General features: G+C 41.3%; 1 pseudogene; it reads right to left on the bottom strand.

The window, feature by feature from the left end:
• Positions 1-7,476: 7,476 nt before the first annotated feature.
• Positions 7,477-8,326, bottom strand: LOC140229816 (uncharacterized; annotated as a pseudogene).
• Between the last annotated feature and the right edge of the window lie 1,698 nt (positions 8,327-10,024).

Here is a 10,024-nt window from a genome sequence, read left to right as displayed (position 1 = left end):
GGGGGCTAATCCAAGGAAGGGCCACTAGTTCATTGAACGAGCAGTAATTAATGTGCACCTTATTCATGGTGCCCCTTACTACTGTTCACTTGACCCTCCTGTAACAACACAGCTTGTCTATCCTAAGATCCCACAAATTATATGTGTGAACTCACAACCTTGCGGTAGACAAGCACAATAATTCACCCTATTAATGAACTAACTCAACTACCTCTAAATATTCCTCTCTAATTCTATCCTTTACTTGTAACCTAACTGAAATTATATATATAATATATATATATATATATATACTCACTCTATTAACCTAATCCTTCAGTTTTCACTTTAAAAAGTATTTCCTTGCCTTATTTAACCATTAACTTACAATTTATACTCTCTATTAAACCACTTTACTCAAATAAACCTACCTTAATACAACCTCTTTAACTTGAGGTAAAATAGTAGCAAATTCAATCTTACCTCAACAAATAATCCCCACCAAAATTCTCACTATTATCTCACAATTACTCAACTAATTAAACTCCTTATGCTGCCTACACTGACCTAATGCTTTCAAATACTACCTAATTATATATCTCAATTACTCAACTAATTAAACTCCTTATGCTGCCTACACTGACCTAATGCTTTCAAATACTACCTAATTATATAATCTCAACCTCTCTCTCTTATTTTTCTCCTTATCACTATCAAAAATGTATATGTAACAAAAATGTATCCCAAAGTACCTCATATAAAAAGATACTATTCAATACCAACTAAATCTATACTCCAAACCAAACCGCTAATAAGCCTGACCAATTTACGAAGTCGTGCAGGTTGCAATAATACCCTACAATCCCCTACCAGATAGGGGAGAGAGAAACAAAAATAGTATACACTAGAGCAGAACAATAACAATTGTGACCCTGCACCTCAAAACAAACAAAAAGTCGCCAGACATGAATTTTTAGTTAAGACCATATTATGAAAGAGCAGACTTTAAGCTTTAAAATGATGTATAACTCAAATCAAATGGACTCTCCTAACCTATCTAAATATTGGAAAGAAAGCGCAAACTCAGGAAAAGTGTGAACTGAGAAAAGAGGCTCTAAAGTATAATGTCTATTCAAGCGCTTAATCTTTACCAAACCGTGCTGGCTGTGCGATGAATGGGACAAAAAAACAGGAAGTAAACCACCAGAGTAACAACAATGAAGGGATTATCAGATTAAACTGAATTTAAGCATGCCCCATTAACACATTCTGTCCATAATTAATGCCAACTTTCAAACCGGTAGCACTATCCTTTCAAAAGTTATTAGAGTTGAAAGTGAAGAGTGTGGACAAGGTTTTTCAGAAATGAAAAAGGGATTCTAAGGACACACCTAATCACACTATTCTCCTAAAAATGTTCGAGATAAACTGCTAAAAAAAAACACACTTTCCTGCCCGTTTTATGATACCAAATTTTAGCATGATGTAAAAGAAGACCCGCTCTTTCAGAAAATATGAAAAAGTCAAGTTCGGCTAAGTTGACCCATTTCACTTATTTTCAGTCCTCACGCAAAATCAGTGTGTGCGACTTTATGTTCGATTTGAGGTGCATGGTCACAATTAGAATATCCTACTCCAACAAATAACCTACAGACACTTAATTATCTGACTACTCAAACAATAATCTTACTGATCAATTATCTTACTATTCCACTCCCTAATAAACTTACCCGTAAAAAGTACTTACTAAAAAAAAAAAAAATCGCTATAATAACTCCTGCCTATAAAAAAAAAAAAAGTATCTTTTATACAATCTACTCAGGAATTGAACCTGCACGGAATGCACAGATAGAACAAATTCCCTTACCTGACTTCCCCCCGAAATGTAAATATATTTAGACCTAGAAAAAAACCAATAACAACGATACAGTTACAGAAATACACGGCAATTTAATGCACTACCCTACACTGCTCCGTACTCACGACTGCCCTTTCCCGCCGTCGTGGCGTTCCATACGGCGCTGGGTACGTCCAGGCGGCGAATATTTTTTTCGTACATGGAAACGCTACAGGACATGAAGTATTTATAAGTTTAGCTGAAATTTTGAAGTGCGCATGCGCATGGACTAGGCCAACTTGTACACAATTAACGGACTTGACTCGCACGGCCCTCCTCTCTGTGTACACATGCAGCGAGCTACCTATTACTACTAGTAGTAGTAGTACCTGTGTATGTGTGTGTGTGTGTGTGTGTGTGTGTGTGTTGTGCATGTACATACGTAAACATGTCACTGCACTCACATGGTTCGTCCGATCAATGAACAACATGCAGGAAAATAACTGTCGCTTGCGATAGCGCTACAACACACATCACATTGCACACACATATCACCTTGTACGTCTGATACAATCACACCGACATATCACCTATTTCAGTTTGAAAACACAGAACTAGATACTACTCAAGTTCGGTCACTATTATTACATGTTTACATGTGGATTTGTAATGATCTTATCGTTGTAATTCGAAAGTGCACCCGAGATGCTCGTCGCTATCGTTGTAATTCGAAAGTGCACTCGAGATGCTCGAGTCACCATGTTCACTGGATGGTAGCACTGAGGAGTCGATTGTGAATACACGTCGTCCGCTTCATAAATCATAGCCAAGCAGTAGTGGTACGGAGTAGGCCTACTGTGGTAGCGGTGTAAGTTACGAATACTGCGATAGTACCCGATCCAACCCAAAAGGTCGTGCAAAAGATTTTGAAAGAGCTCTTATTTGGTCACTTATTCATGCACGAATAGTGGTAATGTGGCATCAATTCCACAAGCCTGTGGCATTAATTTCACAAGCCTATGGCTGTAGAAGTTGTGACTTGTAAAGTTGTACATTTCACGTGAACTACGCATGTACCATGTACCTGCTCTCCTATCCACGCTGGCTGCATGTCCTGGCTGACAATCACGATGTTTTCGGCTAGCTGCCCGCATATTTCCAACGGGATTACGTAGGGCGCTCATGAACTGCGAATCGAATGTAAACTGAATAGCAAGCACGTACGCACGCAGTGATCACACGTGATCATGTATGTAAATAATGTACAGTATGCGAGTCCGGAGGCCTGTACAAATAAATTGGCCAAGCCATAGAAATTTATGAAGTCCTCGCGCTTGCGCACTTCAAAATTTCAGCTAAACTTATGAATAATTCATGTCCTGTAGCGTTTCCATGTACGAAAAAAAATATTCGCGTCCGGGTCTGGTTAAGGTCGGTCGGTGAGAGAAGAGGAGAGTCAAAGCTGACTCTCCCAGAACCCAATCCCACTACAATATGAAGAGGGGAAGACCAATTGCTGCTGGATTGCCGGATGATTCACAAGTCCAATTCCCGCTTGGCGATGTTGAAACGTCCTTCAGCAAGACGATGAGGACGAGCTGCAACTGGTGGACCATGTGTGGTGAAGTGATGTGTAACAGAATGCTTCACAGCTGTGTGGTACATTGTAATCCCAGGGAATTGCTGGAGAATAGCATCGTATGGTGAACCACTATCCAAACGTGAACACTGGGCTGATGGAGGGTGAATCAGAACTGATGCAAATTCCATGCACGTGCACTCAAACGCGTGGTAGCATCATGAAGTTTGCGATGCTTTACATCCACAAGCAGGTTAAAGTGTCTCTGAAAATCTGCACCAATAATAGGCTGACTGATGTTGGCGAAGATAAACACCCACCTAAATAACCGGCGTAAACCTAGTCCACGGTAATAGAACGTTCCCCATACGTGGTAACGGGTGAATTCACAGCTTGCAATGTAAGCGACGCACTGGAAGCACGATGCTTGTCTGAAGTAGTAGGCGGAATAATACTGACTTCTGCCTCAGTATCCACAAGAAAACGGCTGCCAGAAAGTTTGTCAGTAACATAGAACAGGAGACTAATGGGCTGTACGCCGGCTGTACTCGTCGCCGCTAGTTGCCGGCTGGCTGGTTTCCCGGCGCCGAAGAAGGGTGAAGCTTATGCCAGGAACAAGGGAGAGTACACCTCTTAGCCTTCTCGCCAAAAGACCAGTGATAGTTTACCATAGACCAGGAGCTGGCTGCTGGTCAATTTACCCCACCAAGTTGCTGGGACCACCCCCCTCATTAAAAAAAAAAAAAAAATGGGCGTCAGCCTGGTCCCTGAGGGCGGGTTCGGCCCCAAGGGACCCCCCGAAAAGGCCCTCCGGCGGGTGTAATTTACCCCATGGAGCCCATGGACCAAACTTGGCCTAAATGAATGTACTATGGGTGCACATAATCAAAATACAAAAACTGAGAAAATATCTGGTCGGGAAAGGGGTTGCCACACCGCTTGTTTGCAGGTACAAAACCTCATTTTTGGCGAAGAGTCTGCACCAAGACTACACTGTCCCATAGGCCCTGTATACTGTAGCGTCTCCCAACAGTCTGAGGGACAGTGTCAGTTAGTGCATGTAGTAGTCTTGGCGCAGACACCTTAACGCTCAACAAGGGTTTGTGCCTTCAAACTACCCGTTAAACCCTGGGACCCAGTGTAGTTTGCATCCAGAAATTCACCACACACACGCACACACACACACACACACACACATACGTTCACACATGACTCCATGTGAAGAGTTTGTTTGCAAAAACCGATAAGTCCATTTTTAAGTATGGTCTCTGTCATAAAGCACAACATAATACCTTTTAAATGATATGTTGGTCACTACATATCAAGGTAAATTTTTGAAGTTTTGGTCAAAAGAAGCAAAAATTTTCTTATTATCCTCTTTATTTTTCTTGACCTTTAATCGCAAATATCTCCATTTGGCAAATATGGACTTATCGGTTTTTGCGAACAAACTCTTCATGTATACCAAGTACAGATATATACCGTAACATAAAACATGTTCACTGGTTTCTCCATACAGCCATGACACCTTGCATATATAAAATGTCCGACCTATAAAGATGTTCATACCTTTTGAATTTTAGTACGGATACCTCAATACATCTTTAAGCAGGAGCTGTGAAGAAATTTTGAAATTTGAGTGCAATCGTATGGTGTTTCACTGACCACACAACCTGCTTCCCCTTTATTATTTATCCACCTTATGTGACAGAAAATATACATATATTTTTGGAAAATGCTGAAATAGACCCTTTGTTGTGAGTAGACGTCAGTACCTCATATCATGCATCATACTGGCTGATAGACCAACATGTTTAGTGTTTGTATGAAACAAATTCATTCCAAATACTGGTTTCCTAGTTCAGGAATCATAGATTGTGACTGAAACATGTGCAATGCTTATTAGGCCTACATTATACTTAATTTATGTAAGCTTTAGACTACCATAGAGTGTGATGCATGACTTCATGTGTAATTGCCACGGTTTTGAATGACAACTACATTATGAACATTAACTACATTGTTCTGTATATGGTATGTGACACCCTGAAAAAGTAATACAGTGTATCTTCTTTTCTTTCTTTCTTTTTTTTTGGGGGGGGGGAGGTAGACAAAGTATCTCATAAACGAGGAGTTGACAAGCATTCTGATATAAAAGAGAACACAAGAACACAACATGTAAATGCTCTCAACGTTCATGCTGTTGTTAAAAAGAAATTAAGCTAGCATAACTTTCAGCTGGTAATTCCATGTTTCAATGTTGTGTGTATATGTCCAGTGGCAATCATACTATGATGTGCTGTTTGCAGTATATGTGACACCATAGGTTGAGTTTTGTTTGTGTTGGGCTGGGGAACTGAAGATGAAGTATCTCCAGAAATAAGGAGTTGACAAAAGTGTTGAAGGAATAAAGGGACCACAAGACCAAGTTAATGCTCTCAGCCTATATGTTTATAAAAAAGAGAGCTATTTCAGTAAGCTGATGATTTCATGTTTTAACTTGGTGTGTAGGCCTACTGGTCACTGTCGATGGCAGTGTTTGCAATATGTGCACCATTTGTGTGGTTATGGGAACTATCACAAATAAAAAAAGTACAATGTATCTCCAGAAATAAGAAGTTGACCAAAAAAAAAAGTGCTGAAAAAATAGAGAACACAAGATCAATGTAAATGCTCTTAATCTGTTTATTTTCATTACAGAAAGTTAGCATTTGTGAAGCTTGCTATTTGATGTTTCAAGGAAGTTCAGCAATATACATGCATATAATTCATTTAGAACACCATAATCATGTTAATTACTCTTATTAATATGCAAATATTTGTCCAAAACTATGAGGTCACATGCACTACTGAGTATGAAATTGGATAATATCATTTCCAAAACCATTAAGCTCCATTTCTGAAAGTAATGTTTTAGTTATTCTGATTTGGAATTCATTGGAGTCAAATAAAGGAAATGTTGCCAAGGATGCTGTAATCCTTGCCTATTTCATGCACCGTAGGGTGGTTTATATCAGCCAAATACACAACAAGTTTTTAGTTTGAGGTTTTCAAAAGAATCTTATATTACATGAGGATTGAGACTTGTTATTTGCATTCAAGTAAATTCAAAGGAGGATAATTATCAAGTAGGAGAAAAGAAAGTAATCCAAGCTATATCTGACTTCCTCTTGTTGACATAAACTTTATTAAAGGTATGTTTAATGCACTGTTAATGAAAAAAATGAATGTTTACTTAAATCTGTGTCACAACTGGCCTTTAGTACTGTTGTGGTTGGTCTGAAACTGAAGTCTACTCACAAGAAAGGATTTATTTCAGCATTTTCTGAAAAGCTCTATTTGTGTCGCATAAGGTGAATACATCATAAAGAATAAGTAGGCTGGGTGGCCAGTAAAACATAATACACCTTCACACAAATTTCAAATTTCTTCAGTGTTCCTTATAGGTGTATTGATAGTATCCATGTAAAACATTCAAAAGGTATGAACATAGGCCTGACATTTATTGTGCACAAGATAAAATGTGTGTATTTAATAGTACTGAGAAAGCTAAGTAGCATGTTTTATAGTGTTATGGTATATACATAGAGTCAAGTGTGTGTGTGTGTGTGTGTACGTGCGTGTGTGTGTATGTGTGTGTGTTTGGGTGTGTGTGTTTGGGTGTGTGTGTGTGTGTGTGTGTGTGTGGTGAATTTCTGGATGCAAACTACCCTGGGTCCCAGGGCTGAACGGGTAGTTTGCAGGCACGAACCCTTGTTGAGCGTTAAGGAGTCTGCGCCAAGACTACTACATGCACTAAAACTGGCACTGTCCCTCAGACTGTTGGGAGACGCTACAATACAGGGCCTATGGGACAGTGTAGTCTTGGCGCAGACTCCTTGCCAAAAACGAGGTTTTGTACCTGCAAACAAGCGGTCTGGCAACCCCTTTCCCAACCAGATATTTTGTCAGTTTTTATATTTTTTGTTTATGTACACCTATAGGACATTCATTTAGACCAAGTTTGGTCCATGGGCTCCATGGGGTAAATTACACCCGCCGGAGGGCCTTTTCGGGGGGTCCCTGGGGGCCGAACCCGCCCTCAAGGACCAGGCTGACGCCCATTTTTTTTTTTTAATGAGGAGGGTGGTCCCAGCAACTCTGAGGGGTCAAACCTTTTGGGCTTGGTGGGGTAAATTGACCACCAGCCAGCTCCTGGTCTACCAGCATTCACTGTCGGATGTCGTTGCTGTGGGCTTGGGCTCCCGCTGCGGCTGGACTGGCGGGAACGCGATGAACTGCGACTGCGATTCCGCGACCGCGGCGGTGTGCGTGGGGCTGGTTGCGATGGCTTTGCTTCCACGCCGGCAACGGAGGACGGAGGTGCTACCTCCAAGATACGGTCGGCCAGGGCTGCAACCTCGTTAATGTCCATGGTCTCGCTGGTGGATGCAAGGATAAGCAGCTTCTTCGCAGCTTCTTCGGGAGCCGCTGCACAGAGAGGTGTTTAAGCATACTCGATTCAAGCTTCTTGTCGCCGAGGTGTTGTTCCATCCTACGCAGGAGTTGAGAAGGAGTGCGGTCCCCAGCTCTTCACTGGTTGCCAACTCGTTCAGCCTCTTTTGCTCCGATAAAGACATGCGACGAATGAGCCCGATTTTAAGCTTGCTGTACGGCTCGGAGGTAGGTGGGTCGACGATTAAATCACGAACCTCCATCGCGACATCTGGTTGAAGCGAGGAGATGACGTAGGAAAACCGCGTCTTTTCCCGGAGGATGCGTTTGGTGTCGAAAGTCGCCTCAACCTTGGCGTACCAGACTGCTGGGTCGCTGGCCCAGAAAGGCGGCAGCTTCAAGAGGCCGACGACTTCTGCTCCAGCATCACCGCTAGCAGTGGGGTCGGCCGATGATGTATCGCCTGCCTTCGTGTCGGTTTGCTCCTGATGACTCATGATGGATCACGTCGGGGTCACCAATGTAGAGTAACGGTTAATTACACTGCGTCTACGTAGAGTTACTCTACTCACCGAGAACGTAGGCGTAGACTGGAGGATGTCAGGAGTAGACAGCTAGGACTGCTATGCTACGACACAGGCTAAGGGTAGGAGGCCAGTCGCCAAAAGTCCCGGGCGAACCGCTGTGTCACCGCTGGAAGTGAAATCGTCCGCTGGATTATCGTCGCGAGGCTATGTACGTTAGCTAAAAATAACCGCGTAGGTTAAGTCCACAGATATTGCACACTCCCGGTAAAAAGATGACGCGTTTCCTTTCGCGTAGGAAAAATGTAATCCAAAATATGAATATTCCGAAACGCGGCGAAATCAAAACAACGGCTGATGTGTACAGTTCCATGAGGGAGAACCCCAGTATATCCAATAAGATATCCACGGAAGATGAAGATAAACAGGTTCCCGTTGATAGCGTTAAGATAACGACTAAACTCTTACTGCGCGACTGCAGGCCTACGTGAAGTTACGTGACTGGGTACTAAGAGCAAAGTAATCAACATCAAGAATTGACATCGAGAGCGCGACCTCAGCAATCGGTGGCCGAAAAAGAACGTTTATTGGTTGCCATGAAAATACGCAGATTTCTGATTGGTCCGCGGCCTTTAACAGTAAGGTGGAGCGAACACATGGAACGTTGAATGTTGACACTCGCTAAAATGTAACATTGGCACGCAAAGAGTGCTAAATTAAGATCAAGACGCGTCTTCCACGCGCGTAAACACCGGAACTTGAATATAAAGAAAAACAAAGGAACTAGGTCGTCTCCTGATCGTAACTGTTGCAGCATGCAGTCAGTATGTACAAAAGTGCAAGGTCACTACACCTTTTTTCATTTGATTTTCATGATTTGAATCTCTCGTTCATCATACTTTAAATGACACGCCAGCCTTAGTGACGTTCAGCTCACGGCAATAGCAGTAGCTCTGCTTTGATTTAGTCATGACCTTTTTGTAGTCATGCGATCCAAAGTGCCCATTATCTTAAGAAGAATTTATCCAGAGACAGTTTATATTCCATGAGCGCAATGACAGTAAACTGCCAATTAGAGTCTAAGCTGTGTGATAGAAATGTTGTTAACTCCGGAAGATTGTTTGCTTTGTATTTCTCGTTCTCTTAAAAAAACAAACAAACAAACAAACATGTCAGCAATGTCTTCTTTTACAGGGAAACAATTATATCATTAGATCATGGCACTAAGAGCTATTTTTTTTTATCTAAATTAGAAGAGAATAATTACCCTGTCTGACATTAGAATTATGGTCCTTGCACATCTGAAAACACATCAAAATGTCCCTGGAAGCGTCATTAAATTCATAGCAGATGGATGACTGAATTGATATATAACCACTAATAAAGTACTGATCTTTAATTGCCTCCGTACCAGAATGCTTAAAAGGAACAACATCACAATGGAACGTTTAGGCCTACTTTCCTGCGGCATAGTTATACAGATACAGTTTTCTTGCATTATCCAAATGCAAATTTGTTATACATTGTGTATCTTGCTGACATTAAAATAATGAAGAACAGATTTTGAGAGGTACAACTTTTCATTCTGTGATGAATAATAATTTCTTTTTATAAACACTAACTGTTAAACTGATTGATTGAATTAGCATCAAGCAATAAACAGACTGAAAC

This window comes from Diadema setosum, chromosome 6, assembly GCF_964275005.1.
Source record: "Diadema setosum chromosome 6, eeDiaSeto1, whole genome shotgun sequence".
Lineage (NCBI taxonomy): Eukaryota > Metazoa > Echinodermata > Echinoidea > Diadematoida > Diadematidae > Diadema > Diadema setosum.
The sequence above is the reverse complement of the archived record's forward strand: the minus strand, read 5'-3'. Positions and strand labels throughout refer to the sequence as shown.